Source organism: Aphis gossypii, chromosome 1, assembly GCF_020184175.1.
Source record: "Aphis gossypii isolate Hap1 chromosome 1, ASM2018417v2, whole genome shotgun sequence".
NCBI lineage: Eukaryota > Metazoa > Arthropoda > Insecta > Hemiptera > Aphididae > Aphis > Aphis gossypii.
This window is the reverse complement of record NC_065530.1, coordinates 5,969,841-5,986,095: the sequence shown is the minus strand read 5'-3', so window position 1 is coordinate 5,986,095 and position 16,255 is coordinate 5,969,841. Positions and strand designations below refer to the sequence as shown.

At 26.9% G+C, this 16,255-nt stretch overlaps 1 protein-coding gene across 1 annotated transcript in view; it reads right to left on the bottom strand.

Annotated features, from left to right (window-relative positions):
• Window positions 1-16,255, bottom strand: part of LOC114120263 (chaoptin-like) — a 227,470-nt gene that overhangs the window by 97,257 nt on the left and 113,958 nt on the right. The window contains exon 4 of the mRNA XM_027982118.2: window positions 9,074-9,111. The gene's annotated coding sequence lies outside the window, so the exon portion shown is untranslated. The remainder of the gene's footprint in view (window positions 1-9,073; window positions 9,112-16,255) is intronic.

Sequence of the window (16,255 nt, the reverse complement as noted above, 5' to 3'; positions counted from 1 at the left end):
TAATAAATAATATCTGGACGTGTAATACATACCAATAACATACAAACATAAATATTTATTTATAGATTTAGTTTTAGAATACACATTTTCAAGTATAATGCGATAAAAATTGGAACCGATAAATAATTTAAGTCGTAAAAAGTAATTAAATTGATATCAAACATATTCAGTTTTACTTCGAAGAGAAATAAATCTCTATAAAATAGGTACTTAAAATATATTACTTTAATATAGAAATATTGTTTTAGAGTTAAAATATAGTAAGTATTAAAAATAAATAGTAACATTCTTCCAGTAAAAAAATATAAAATAATATTAGCAGTTTTATTAATAACTAGAATCAATAGAATCGTGTTCAAATGATATATACTGTTTGGATTAACTGAAAATACAATAAGATAATAAAATTCAATAAAATTAATAGTTAGGTACTGACTGTGCCTATGTTAATAAAACGTGTGCAAAAAATATTTAATTAAAAATTGGAATTCAAATTACAATACTTTCATTACAAATAAAAACTTTAATGAATTCATTTCATTATCAGTTATTTATACATTTGCATTCAGTAGTTGTAGACATGCTATTATATATTATTATTTGATTTATATTTTTTTCTTATTTCAATTATTGTGAATTTTATAGCAATACCTATTATCGTTATAGTTTGATAAAACTACCAATACTTTAAAAATATCATAAAAACAGATGCATGATAATTGTGTATCTTAAAAGCCTATCTATAGCGCCGTGAAACATGATTATATTCTCAAATAATAATATTATTTATTATCAATAAATAAATATTAATATATTTTTATTTGAAAGATTCAGACTTAATACAAGTTGCGTTGAAGTATGATTTTATAATCAGAAATTGTTGAATATTTTAAAAATTATTTTTCTGTTATTCTTTACTTAAAAAATCTGAAACCAAGTTACCTGAATAAAGATTTTATTTCAAGAAAAAAAATAATCAAAATTCTACTCTCCGATAAACCGTGATCGTTTTTTTTGTAAAGTAATTTTTGACCGTTGAAATGATTGATTTTATTCTTCCGGACAGGCAGTCGTATGGCGGCCAAGCAACGTAACTATAAATTGCTTATATTTTATCACCTAATGAATAGCCAGGTTCACCCCCTCCTCCCCCCCCAATTTAAGTACTACGCTCTTCATTAATTGTATAAAATGTTAAGAAAATAAGCAAAATGAAACGAATACTTATTAGGAAAACTATTTATTTACATAATACCAGTTTGCAGTAATGGAATAAAATAGAAAAACAGCTGTCGCCACCTCCAAATTGCCATTGATGCTGTGTCAATAATAATATTTATGTTTAACGACCAAAAATATTATGCTTTTCAAAGCCATCGTAATGCTTTATTGTTGTTATAGAAAAATATAGAAGAAAATGAAAATTGTATTAAATATAAAATAATAAAATCGATGCACTTAGTAAAGATTAAACGGTCATCAGTATAAAAACTATATTATTTTAAAGATTAAATACATTATATTTTACAAACGTTCATATTTTGTAATTTAATAAAACCATTTTCATAATATCTATAATAGCAATAAAACTCACATACACACGTACAAACTTACCATTCTTCTCTCCCATACAAACTGAATTCCACATCAGTGCGTAACGTTTAAATGTTCACTCGGCCAATATGGACACATTTTATATAATTTCTATTATATTTTATACATATGAACGGTAGGTTAGGTTAGGTTAAGTAACATACGATAACTATTTGAAAATGTTCCAAATATACAAACTCAAATGAATACTTAAACGTTAGTGTATGTTACTTTATTATTTATAAAATATGGTGTCTCAAGTGGTCATAGCATGTCAACCATGTGAATAAACACAGGAACAAACATTAGAAAAAAACCAAACAAATTTTTCTGAAAACTGTTTAGTACTGCTCCGTTTAGCGATAATACGTTTTAAACTTGTCTATGTCAATCGTCTTCGATTCAATATTTTATTTCTCTGTATACGTTTACTCGTTGAGTATTTTACTGTAGAAAAACATGTGAAAATATCAAAAGAAAAATTTGATTTCAATCCAATCACACCCACGTGGTTTTACTGGATACCCACGCAGGTTAGTGCGGATCTACAGCTAATCGTTGCTAGTAATAGTCTCTTGAAAGCTAAAATAGTTTTTACCACATTTTTAACTTTATGAATCAAACCCAAACCATTTTCGTATTGTTTGAAAACAATATAGTATATACAGTTATTACACTAGGTTATATAGTATATGCACAACAACAGAGACACAGAATTTAAAATACTTTTAATAATAAAAACAATGCTTAGATAAGAAATATCGATTTGAATTGTGGTAAATAATATTAATAAATTAAATTGAAATGAATAAAAAGTTGTTAAAAAAAAAGAAATTTTTTTTATTTAGAAAAACTTTTTATGTTAAAATAAAATTATCGGAAAAATAAAATGTATAAAAATAAATATTTTATTTCAATACGCTAAAAAAAGCTTGTTTACATTTTTACAAATCGTATACAGCTAGTGTTTAAACATTAGTAATTAAACAATTGATTTTAATACAATTTGATTAAGTATAACAATCTTGTAAAATATGATAAAATTTAAAACATATTAAATTATTTATTTTGACTTTTATTTATCAAATGTGAATACTCTCAAAGTGTGTGATGTATAGTATATACTTACAACATATTTTTTTATGTATATAAAAACAGCTAATTCCTATAAAATATTATTTTAATAATTTGACTACAGACATAAGATTTTTCAAAAATGTTAATTTCAAAACAAAAGCGTAAATATAATACACTTAAAAATGTTAATTGTGAAACACAATTCACGTTAACGTAATATTAGAATAGAAACTATCTGAAGTAAAAAACATTTAATACGAGAAGTATTACTAAAATTAATTGTGGGCTCTATTAAGTTTCAACCTAATTCTAATCTTCTCTTAAATATTACATGTAAATTAGTTCAATTAACGGAATGTTATCATATCATTAATAACCAATGCGTTTAGTATAATTTGGTTGTGTTACTAGATTATTAATAACTAAAACATCAAAGTTATAAATTTGTAAAAGACTATTATGAACTAAAGACGTAATACAAGTGCAAAAAAAAAAAAGAAAACTTCATTCATATATATTACTCTTTAAAACGTGATTAAAAACGGCGTACGTTGAATTGCAAAACTGCTAACTAGTGAACGCGCATCGGCTGATAAAGTAGTTTGCCCGTCTATAGATATTGCATTTATTTGCGCTACTAATTGAAACTCGCAATAAAACGCATCTTTTATAATATCATTCGAAGAATCACTATACGTTATGTATAAACCAGACTTAAGATGTACGCCGAACGTGTATCGACTGGCAGTAATACGATGAAATACAGTTGTGACAATATTCGCAGAAGACGTATTCTTAGTTGGTCTAAGCGTCCCGATAAATTTTCGATTTATTCGTGTAACTTCGATTCCTGTACGATGGATGACGGTGGCACACGGATAAGTAAAAAATCATAATAACGACAATAATAAAACGAAGCTAAACTTTAAGAATAAAAATAATCGAAACGGTCTGTTCGATAGCAGCGATAGTAAAAATAATAATAATAATAATAATAATACTTCGACCTCAGCGGGAGGTGTGTGCGTGTTTTGAAGACAAACGCGTTCCGGACGTTATAATATTATTGTTTATGTGAAATGTTATGTCGTGGAACAATACTGGAGTGTAGGTCCGACGAAAGGGGTGATGGGTCGTGAAGACGGGACGAGGCTCTAAAACTTATCCAGGGGAATTCGGTATCCGACCAACATGTGCGTAGTAATATTTGCCACCCAACAACAAACCCGTACAATAATTTGACATGGCTGTGTGACAGTTGTCGTAGGCAATATCTTGGCACCCCATATTATGTTATTATGATAATATATTATTATCGTCTCGATTTCAGTTATCGAACGATGGTTACCGAGTCATCTGGTCGCTTCTTTTGTGTAACAATCTAGTGATTCGTCAAAATGTTTAGCAAATTTTACCAAAAGAAAAAAAAATCATTTATACCTAACTAAGTATTTTGGACTAATACATTTTTTTTGCGCCCAAAATGACGTATTAATTATTCATATAAAACATATTCTTAATAGTTTATAGTACTAAATATTGTGTTAGTTTTGTGTAAGTGAGAATGTTTCATCTGTTTAAATAGACTTGGATTTAAAATATCTATATTTTGTCGGAGATTAAATTTCCAATTCTAAATTTTTTCCATTGTTATAGTTGAGAAAAAGTTTTATCGAGCAATGCATTTATATTATTTATTTATTTTTTTTTTTAAATCAGGATTATTTTGTTTGATTTGACATGCATTTTGTTGAAAAATATGAACAATGATGATATCAGTCGATACATTTTTTTTTCAATTAAATGATAAAATAAATAATCATTTTCACTGAACAGTCTGACAATATATTATCATATTATGAATTTTAGCACACATCATAACATTAAAATAAAACAGACAGTTTTAAAATGTTCGAAGTTTTGGTAGCTGATCAGCATATATAATATTAATATATGTTAAAATACGTTTGTTAGAAACATTACTTTTCGGAAATTGCAGTTAACATTTAAGTTTTTCAAAAAAAAAAAAAAAAGTATATAGGTACCTACACCGAAAAACACGACAACTGCGCAAGTGGGATGTTTGTCATTGTAAACCCAGCGATGCAATAAATTATTTGTTTTAGTTCTCCCATATGGGTATAAATATTAGATAGGATATGTATAAGGTAGAATGTACAGAATTTTATAGCACATAAAAGTAATATACCGGTTATTGCTATACTATTCTTACATGATTATAATAATCGACCTAATTTTATCACAAAGTTGTTAAATTATTTACTAATTTGTTGTTAGGTATTTACCATTCTTTAACTTTTTAAATCAGTATAGCAGATTAACTAACATTAATTATGTTTGAAAAATGTAGTTGACTTTTATTAAATATTTCTATCAATTCGATTGATTATTTATATTGAGAAGAAAACCATTATTCAACTATCATAATATAATTACGTTACAATAATTATTATTGTAATGTAATGAATATTATATTTTATAGATTAAACACGACTTCATAAGTCATAAAAAAAATAAATCTTTGCTCTCTCCGAAAACAGCTATACGGTTTCTACTTATTAATTAAAACATAGTGTAAACATAAGGATTTTATTAATAAACATAAACTACTAGAGACATAACTTAACCTAGCTAAGGTAATAATTTTTTCATGAATTTTCAAAAACATTTTTAAGTATAGTTCATAAAAAGAGTCATCCGTACACTTATTCGGTAAATGAAAAGGTCTGTATACTCTTATACTATAAATGTTATTTTATACACAATGATAAATAGTTTTTCTTCTAACTTTAAGTATGGAGAGAATATTTGTGTGGATTAAAAGAGTCTAGTGTTAGCCCCTGGTAATTGTGATATCACAAATTATAATTATATTTGAAATTGTCAACAACAATCGATGAACGAAAACTTGTAAATAACAAATAGTAAGTTGGCATTAAGAAATATTTTTTTATTGCATTCAGACTTAGATTTGGTATCCCAACTGAGTCAACTACTGCCCAGGGGTTAAATAAAACAAATGTTAGCTCCCTACAGTTTTGTAATTATTCAACAATTAATACAGAAAAATGTATTTAATTTAAAGTTAAACATACTAAACATTTTTTATAAAATATGGAACTTTATTTTTCTGTTAAAAATTAAATTTTTGCAAAATAAAAAATAAATATTTTTAAATACCTATATATCTTTTTTTATGTGTATAAAATGGTAGGTAATATATATTCAAATACAATATGAGCAGTGTTATGGTGGTTGTAGAATATACATGTTTTGTGCAGTCTGCGATCAACTTTGATTGTACGGGCAATCAGCCGACGTCAGGTCTAGTCGGAAATTATACATCAAAAGTCGTAGTGATATAACGGCAAATTAATATTTATACCACACAAAATGAAAAGTGCATATGGATTTTACTATAGATTATAGATCTATGGGTTTTTTAAGATCCCCCCTCCCCCCAAAAATAATGCCCCTCTAACCTTACTAACACATTAAATAAGTTACCTACATTGTATTAGTATACAACTAAATTCTACACAGCACTACCTACGTATATATATATATAGTGTCTAAAATATAATATACCATTATACAATATTATACAGAGGTACATTTGCAGGCACTCAATTTACTTCGATGGTGTTCTATATATTGTATACATATTAATTCGACCGTATAAAATAGCCCGTGATTTACATCGCGTTTTACATGTAAATCAGCCGAGAAACTCGTTAGGAAGTTCACAAAGACGTAAACAGGCGCGGTGGCGGCCCTGCTAGAGACCGCATTAAAAATCGACCAACGAAGCATCCGACACCCCCTCCCCCTCACCAACACTGTCTCGCATAAATTTCGCAAAAAAAAAAAAAAAATTCTACGACGTAACCGGGAACAACGCTCGTCTAGCTTTATAATATATTATACGTAGGTATCGTCGTTATAATATTGTACAACACTAGCACCGCATTATGTATACGATATGTATGCAATAATGTATATATACAGGACGATCCATAGATACAGGCTACACTAATTTCCTATGTTGGATTTTATGTTTTTAAATAATTTAAAGTATCCGCAACACTTTTTTTTCTTTTCACAAAGTTCAGATGAGCGCGTAGAATTACAATAGGTATAAGGAAAAATAACGCATATTATATGCATCACGAGTCGAAACTTTAAAAGCTTATTAATTATAATAATAAAAAAAAAAAAATATAGTAATTCAATATTCGATATTATTTATAAAATGTTCAGCATCTGATTGTGAAGTACAAACTAGGTACTGCATGTCATTAAAATAAATGAAAAAAAAACATCGTGAAAAAAAATGTTATTTTGCAAAAGTGTATACAGTACTATATATTATCATAATCGTATGAGTAATTATTTTTACACAATACGAGAATTGGATAACAAATTTCGTGCTACCCAGTTGAACGAATCACTCCGTATAATATAATAGTGTACGGTGAACCGTCCGTATTACATTATTAGGAATATTATCATAACGTCAGCTGCGGTGACGACATAATATATCCTGGTTATATACCTATGTATGCACTTGCGCGTACACATAGGAATTTATGAGACGACCGTAAGAATTTCCATTAATTTTATATTCTATACGTATATCTATATATAATATACTCATACATGAGCTTTATCAGTGACCGCGACTATCGTGTGAAACTATCCGTCACATCTCTATAATTACATTACTCATATTATATATGTATGTGTGTGTTTGTAAGCTTTGTTCATGGAGTTAAAGATCATACCCGTAATGATTATGCTGCAGACGTTTGACGACCGTCCTTCAATTTTATAACAGCTGACTAACCTAATGTGGAGTCACAGCCGCTACAACGCCAGAATGTCATCACTATCACGCTAAAACTGCACCCGGCCCGTGTACCCTTATTCTATTCTTATGATTCCTACTTACAATGTATGATACGAACTGATCTCCAAGATCCTTTAACCAAAACGTCCTGAGCTATATCGCCTCGTCTCTTATTGGGTTTGACCAATACCGATTTCTTTAAAATAAAAAAGCAACTATACATACGAAAATACATCATAAGATGCAACTTGTCCGACAACGATTTTCCGTTAACAGTCACCAGCGATTGTATACGACCGGTGTCGAGACATTAGTGTAGATTCATGTCCATAGAAAATGTCAAATTTTCATAAACAATAGATACAACTGTCATTTTTGCAGTTTTGGTAAATTTTTAAATAAACAAAATAATATTAGACTAAGCTCGAAAAATTTCGGTATAATATTCAATAGAGCTACAAATCACGTTTTTTCGTAAAATTTATTGTCAAAGTTTATAAGGATTTTTGATGTATTATTATACACACATATATAGGTATTCAATTTATTTATTTTAATAAAAGGACTGTTTAGTTACATACTGTTATACATTTTTAAGTATGATAACAATAATTTAAAAGTCGTAAGTACGTTGAAATTTAGATATTAATTTCCGACTATATATTAGTTCCTCTTCTGTTTTGATGATGTGATTAATTACGAAAATATTCAAAAGGGCGAATATTTAAATTTGCCAAAATTATATTTTAAAATGTACAATGCCAATTTAATTAAGTAGTACGGATGGTATAGGTACCTACCTCCGACATGTTAACAAATCCCTATCATAATTGAATTGTTAGATGTTATTTGTGAATAAAAATATATGTTAATATTGGGTCTAAAATAAGATTAATATCTAATTATTACTTAGCAAACAAAGCATACATTTTATATTATGTAAATTATGCATATTGTGAGATTTTAAAATTAAATTACTAAATATAAGTGAAATAAATATATTTTATCGTAAGTATATCCAATATATTTTTAAAGTAATATACAAGTTGTTCCTTATAGTCTCATACTACATAATATGTGAACATAGATATGTGGTTTTACAGGTAGGTATTTGGTGTTGACTATTTTTCCAATGTAGGTATCAAATTTGTAAAGTTTTTATAACTTTTGGTAAAAAAAAAAAAAAATAATTTGGCTTTAAAAACGGTGTAGACATTTACACTTAACCTATATACAATGAACTATTCAGCCATAATCGTTAGAAAAAAGTTAATAAATCGTTTTAACATAAAAAAAAACATAGCCAACCTTTCACTTCCATAATATTAATCAAATAAAAATACGATAGTTTTCACGTCATTAAAATTACAAAATATCGATTAATGCAAATAATGAGAAGAAATAGTCTGAAACCAATAGAAACTCTGTATAACATAATAATATAGCAGATACCACACATTACAACTGTACACATTTTTTTTCACTGCAATAATATAATAGCGATAAGTGTGTAAAAAACGACTGAGTACTTACAGAATACGTGTTGAAATCGCAAGACATCAGCCGCCCAACTGAAAAAAAAAATATTACCATCATTATTATAAATAACTATTTATCTCGTCATCAACTGGGGAATCGTATCGTACAAAAGTGCGCGTTACTTCGAAACGGGCAACAGTCATCTATATAATAACTCTGCGACACATCCACATTATATTATACACACTATTCAACTGATGTATACTGAAGTATATTACACGTATATATATATATTATATATACGAACGAGGTATGGCATAAGGGGTTGGGTATGAGTATTTAATGGCGTTTACGATAAACGCGAGCGGCAAGAAGGTGCGTAGGTGTATATTTGTGTATACATATAAATTTATACATACGTACGTGCCACAGTATAAGACGTACGCCATACGTCTTAATTACCTAAGTGAAACTCGAAAACCCTCGAATCGGAACGGCGTGTATGATTTACATATTCAAGAGATTGTTTGTCAACAAGACTTCGCGTGCGAATATAATACGAACGTGTGTGTTATTATTATTATTATTATATTCAAACCTTATACCTATACATCATATAGGTCGGCACATATAGCTTTGGGTGGGTGTTGACGGCGGCGGCAAAACGATAACGTAATAATATATTATTTTATTTCGTGTGACTTTTCTCCGCACGCGTCGCCTATATAGAGTGCGGTTCTATACGTATACACTGAAGTATACACATTATACGCATAAAGTTTCAGACTTGAAATTAAATCATAGGGAAACGAGAAAAGGCACGTGCGCTCCACTCCGATGTGTCGTCGTGTAATATTATACATATGTATTGTATACGTCGTATAATGTACTCGAGACTGTACACCTCGCAATTCATCATACGCAACGATAGATCGCTACAACGTTAATGTGTATCGTGTAGTGTGCTCAGAAATCTTTTCAATTTTTTTTCCGTTATCTGTCTTTTGACGCACTTTAAGTTTTTTTTTTTTTTTTTTTTTTTTTTAGTCCACACCGTATTATGCGTTCGAAAACAAACGAAAAAAAAATAAAACAATAAAACGATAAGCGTTTTCGAGTTTCAAAGATATGTGTTCATTTGCGATCTTTTTAGAAAAATAAACAACCTTTAACAAAAAGTTTAGTTCAAAGAGCGTGAGACTTAATTGTGTTTTTTTTTCAACGAAAAACTAGTTAATTTAGAATAAGATAAAAGCGGGTCAGATAACTCATTTGAAATGAAAATGTAATGGTGTGTGTTGGCTACAACGTATAAGTAAGTCTATTTTATAAATCGTATATAATATATATATACGACAAGTTTAACAAGAAAAAATATTAACGTACTTTATCATTAAATTACGATGATATTATATAATAAAATATTATGGAAGTTTTATATCGGTGCACGAAAAATGTCAAAAAACTAAATGGAGGAAATGTATATATATGTATATATATACATCGGTGTGTTTTATATAATTATTTTTTCATATAATGGGAGTGGGTATATATACCCACCTATATGTATACCAAAAACCTAATGGTACGGTTGATTAATGTTTTCTAAACCCCCGGCAATACTCTTTACAAATCTTACTTAAGTATTACATTTTTTATTATTATTTTTAATATAAACTAGAAAGTGAATAGGAGGTACCTACATATTGTATATTATATTGTCATAGATTAAATGCGTATAATGTATATATGTACCATGCAATAGGAATAGGTATATTTCTTAACAATGATGTCCCTTATTGTAACAATGAGTGCCCCGATTATTGATCCAAAAGTATTACAGTACAGTTGACCTCCACAACGAAAGTCCAAAATCCGTATACACATACCTTTCCGTTTTATTTTTTCCCTGTATCTAGCTCTTTCTCTCTCGTTTTAAAAACTGGACTTTGGCCAGAGATGAGATGAGAGCGAGCCGACTGCCAAGTAAAAAAAAAAAAAACTTTTTACTTTATATTTTAAGGGTGTCGGATAATATGGTGTTTTAGGGAGAATATCATGTCGTTCTTTATTGACCTTGCTTGTGTTACAGTCCAGATTATATGTGATTATTCACCTCGGGTTGGCCAAACTTTCGGAACATCGACTAGAAATGGGACAGAGCTCAGTATTGCAGTCGCCAATAGCCATTATCAGCTTCCGGTTTCCGGGTTCTAACACAAATATGTCTTCGACACTATGACCACTATACGTAGAGAGATAAGTCAATTCATTTCAACAATCTACTGAAACAATCTTAATATCCTGGTCACGATATTTTAATAAATTTAATTGAAAACAAAAACTGTTGAAAATATAAAATAAATACGAACACCGTTGTTTTTAAAACATTGAAGTAGCTACCTATATTGTTTTAACATATATGTTGTATTTATAAGTGAAATTCATCGATTATATTTATTTTGTTTTAATTATACGAGTATGTATAAATTACTACGAATTGTGTTTATTTTTTCAAATCAGCTATTATTTTATGTTTATAAACTAAAAAGTTTAGTTATAAAGTATATATTCTTAATACATATGATCAATCACATATTTATGCTTTATATACCTAAGTTATTTAAATATATTACTTAAATCAAATTATACTTTAATATCACAAAGTTTTTTTTAAATACAATTTATTTATTTAATATAAAATAATCTTTTAGGAGATTTATGAACTTTGCACGAAATCAACTATGTTCTCGGTTGGAGATGAAAGGACTTTTTCGTGCATTATATTTTAAGAAATAAATTATTAAACTCCCATAAGTCAAATTTATATATTTAAATGATAAATACATTTGAAAAAACCAGCTTAATATTGAAGAATTTGCATCAACATCATCGAATACCTATGACCCAATTTATTATTATAGTATAATTATTTATTTAGCATTTATTCATCATTTTTTTTTTTTTTTGTCGTATTATAGTATATAATGTATAAGTCCCTACCAAATAAGTTCCTTTTTAGAAAAAAATCATGCCATCACCACTGTATTTAATAACCATGTTTAAAATAATTCTTTAACATTTTCATTTATTCCCACACACATTTTCTATTTCGTGTTTCAGTTCTACTTTATTGTGTATTAGGTAAAAAAAAATAAATAAAAGGAGAGTTGTTCGTATTTTAACAAAGGTTTGAGTTATGTATTTGATTGGCTTTGTTTCAAATACACCATTAATAAAAAAAAAAAAATCTCCGGTAGTAGCTGATTTGCCCTGTTCTAATCCAACACATACTTTTATAAAACCATTATAAAGAATAACTAGTTCTTTGCCACACGAAATTCGATTTATTCCAACAATACTTAAGCTGTACACAAAGAATATTTTTCAAAGGTTTGAATTGCTAGAACAACACTAGCTATATGTTGTCGTTTTAAAGTAGATTTTCTGATGACAATAATATAATTTCCTGAATAATCATTAATACGCATATCATTATCCAAAATAAAATAGAATATGTACACAATTAAAGTTTATTGAATAGTAAATCATACCATTTTATACCATTTATGAATTTTACCAACGTAAGTAATAATAAAAATAATAATTCTGGCATTATAATTATTGATATGGTCACAAGACAGACTATGTATTTCAGATAATAAAAACTTATATATGAATAAGTGTTTTATCAAATATAACAATACTGATTTACTAATGCCTCACTTGTGAGTCAATACAAATTCAAAGAAATAATTATACAAGCCACAGTACGAGTAAATTAATATTCAAACTAAAAAGTAATTAAATCAAAATATTTAAAACATTCATCTCAAGAATATTTTATATAAGTAAAGTTAATTTAGGTATAAAGCGTAATTTACATGATGAAATTAAAATATTTTTATTGAATTTAACTTAACATTTCGTTGTTTTTATTCTAATGCTAAATGTTTTCTAATCTATCTATCTAATCTATTTACTACATATTGTGTTGAATGTATATTTTACCCAAGATTTTTTTTTAAATATTTTTGATTGAAAAATGTGAAATTCCATCTGACTTATTTTCATAGTAACTGATTAAACGTTTTGTTCTTTTATATAGAGAGGCGCGTGAGGCAATTGATCGACCTGCTGAATGTTATGGGCGTGCAATTTTTTGGACGAGAACCAAACGACCCAAACTTTTTCTGTCTACAGATGGAGGGTGTGCGAAGGGTTCATTTGGTGCAATCTCAATCTCAATTGTTATCCAACCCAATTTACTGGCCACGTTTAATATAAGTATTATATATATACAGTACAAAATTATATATATATATACATATACAGGACATAAGACTTGTACAAAGGCTTATGCAGTTATATGAAAGAATAAAATATAACTAAATTTATCTGTAATTTATTTTACGTCTTTTTCATTATTTTTCAGTCCAGAGAAAATAAAACGGAGATACAACTTTTTATATAGTATTACGCAATAACATTTTCTATTTTATTTCATAGTTAGAGTTCAACTATCATATGTATGTTATGTAATATAGTATAATACCTAATATATTTTAAAAATAAAAACTAGTCGTATTCAATTACTACGGTAACAATGAAAAACCATATTTAAATACATAAACTATTACTTCAATAATGCACATTAAACCATACTTTATGTTATATGTGTATAATATACTCGTCTATAAATAAGTCCAAGTTCGAATTAATAAAAATAAAAAACAACAAAAATAGACATACATATCGTATTTTTAACTCTCAAGAGATAGTTCATAATTTGAGTTCCCAAAGAAAATTGAACGTTTAGTTTTTAAAAACATATAGTGTAAGTATGTCTGCCTAAACGTGTCGCATCTACATTGCAATCTAACGCTTCACTAAAATTATATCCATTTCATGAACTTTGATTTTAATGTGTGTAAGTCGTTTTTAGGTTCATTTAATGGACACAAATAATATCCATTTCATGAAATGTAAACCATTATTTTACACTTAATATATATTTTTTTTAAATATACACTTAATTAGTAATTTTCAACTAACGGGAAAAAAGCAATCGTACTCGTCAAATAAAATCCGATCCCTGGCAATGTCAAAAATGTATAGGCTTAAAATTGTTTTTACTTTCATTATATTTTAAAAACAGCATTATACAAATGTATATAAAGTATTCCATAAATTACATACATGAAAACATGATACGTATATAGTTCATTTTTTTTTTTAATCTCATTATTGAGCGAAATCAACCACTGACTCTTTTGGAACACCCTCCAGTGGGTGACTATGGAAAATAGTATATTATAATTATTATACATAACAAAATAATACACTCTAGTATTACTCTAATAATACACATTAAGAAGTAAATGTAATATAAAAAATAATATTATACGTATAATAAATTTACATAAAAAAAAATGTATGAGTGGATAATTATTAATATTAATAAAATACAAAATTTGTTTTATTTAGGTGCAATTCTTTAGGTATTCATAGTGTACTATATGCTACAATATTTCTTTGATTTTCTTTATAACAATGATGTTGATTTATATCCACATAATAAAAACGTATTCATATTATATCTAAACATTAGTATTTATTATTTTTTAATAAACTATATTTAACTACATAACGCTATTTTTCAAAGATTATTGACGAAAAATTGAAGTTCGATTATATTATGTGGATATGATATTATTATTGTTTATGAGTTTGATCTACTCGTGATTTTTTTTGGAGAAAATATAACGTCAAATTTATATTAAACATTAATTGGCATATTATGTTTTATGAGTAGTGATTAAGTTAGTGGTGTATCTAAAATTCAATCAAGGGTGGAGTAAAGATTATAATTCACCTAAACATATTACAAAAGATTCCACATACCATTGATAGTTGTAGATACTATTTTAAAATCGCCGCACAGACATACAATTTTAATAATCATTTTATCAAACACAGATTTTTTTTTATTTTTATTTTTTTTTTTTTTATAAAAATCGAGATAATAATTTTTAATAGATAATAAAAAACTAAAAAAATACAATAAATGAACATTTTTAAATTAATAACAAATATATTTATTTATATTTTTGAATCTGCGATTGCTTTGACTTCTACTTATATTATAATATCTCTATTATGTTTAATAATTAATAAATCCACAAAATTGAATACTTCAGATACCTATCTATTATAAAAATTATATATGTATATAAAATACAGTATAGAATTCAATGATTAAAAAAAAAAACCGTTAGTTTGCATAAAAATGACCTCATACCCTTATTATTAATAATACCCTCAAGAAGGATAATAGATTGATTCATGAAAATGCTAACGCTAAAAAAATATTGGATGATATATTTATAAATACATATATATAAACTACCTATACTGAATACCTACACGAAATAATGACTTATATGAGGTTATACGCAGATCACACGCCACAGAATAAATATATATAATTAAAAAGATAATTAAATTTTATATTGATACTTAACTTTGATAATTGTATAATACCTTATAAATAAATCTGACGTACAATAATTATATAACTGTTTGAATCTAACAAAATTAAACAAAATATGTTACAATTTCAAAAATGTATCAAAAACTTTATGTTTTACTATTTTATCGATTTGAAAATGTTACAGTGATCAAATTATATATTAAAATACGAACACATACTAAACTAAAACAAAAATAATATAATATTACCATTAAAACGTCGTTACACTAATATAATAGAAGAAAAAAATCGAACTAAAAACGTATTTTTTTCAATTCAAGCGAATTCTGCAATTCTAATGGGCCGTTGATCGTAGAAACACGATTTGGTATCGAAATAATCCGAAAGAGTTATACTGGAAATAATTAGAACAAATTTTTGAAACTTATTTCTAATTAATTTTATTGGTAATTTAAGTTTATAATAAATCAACAAATTCAGATATCAAAAATCTGTCCAAAAACTGTTAGTATAACGTCTCATGGTCGATTTTATTATGTTACATAAAATAATTTTATAATTTTATATTCTTTATTTTATTTTATTTTATTTTTCATACATTTATGTATGTATAAACTGTGATCTCAAATATTTTAGGTATGCATTTTAAAATATACTTAAAAAAAATATTATATTATGGTATTATGGCCAATGGAGGAAAAGTGTTCTTGTATTGTTCGTACGCAAAATATTCTCAATAAATT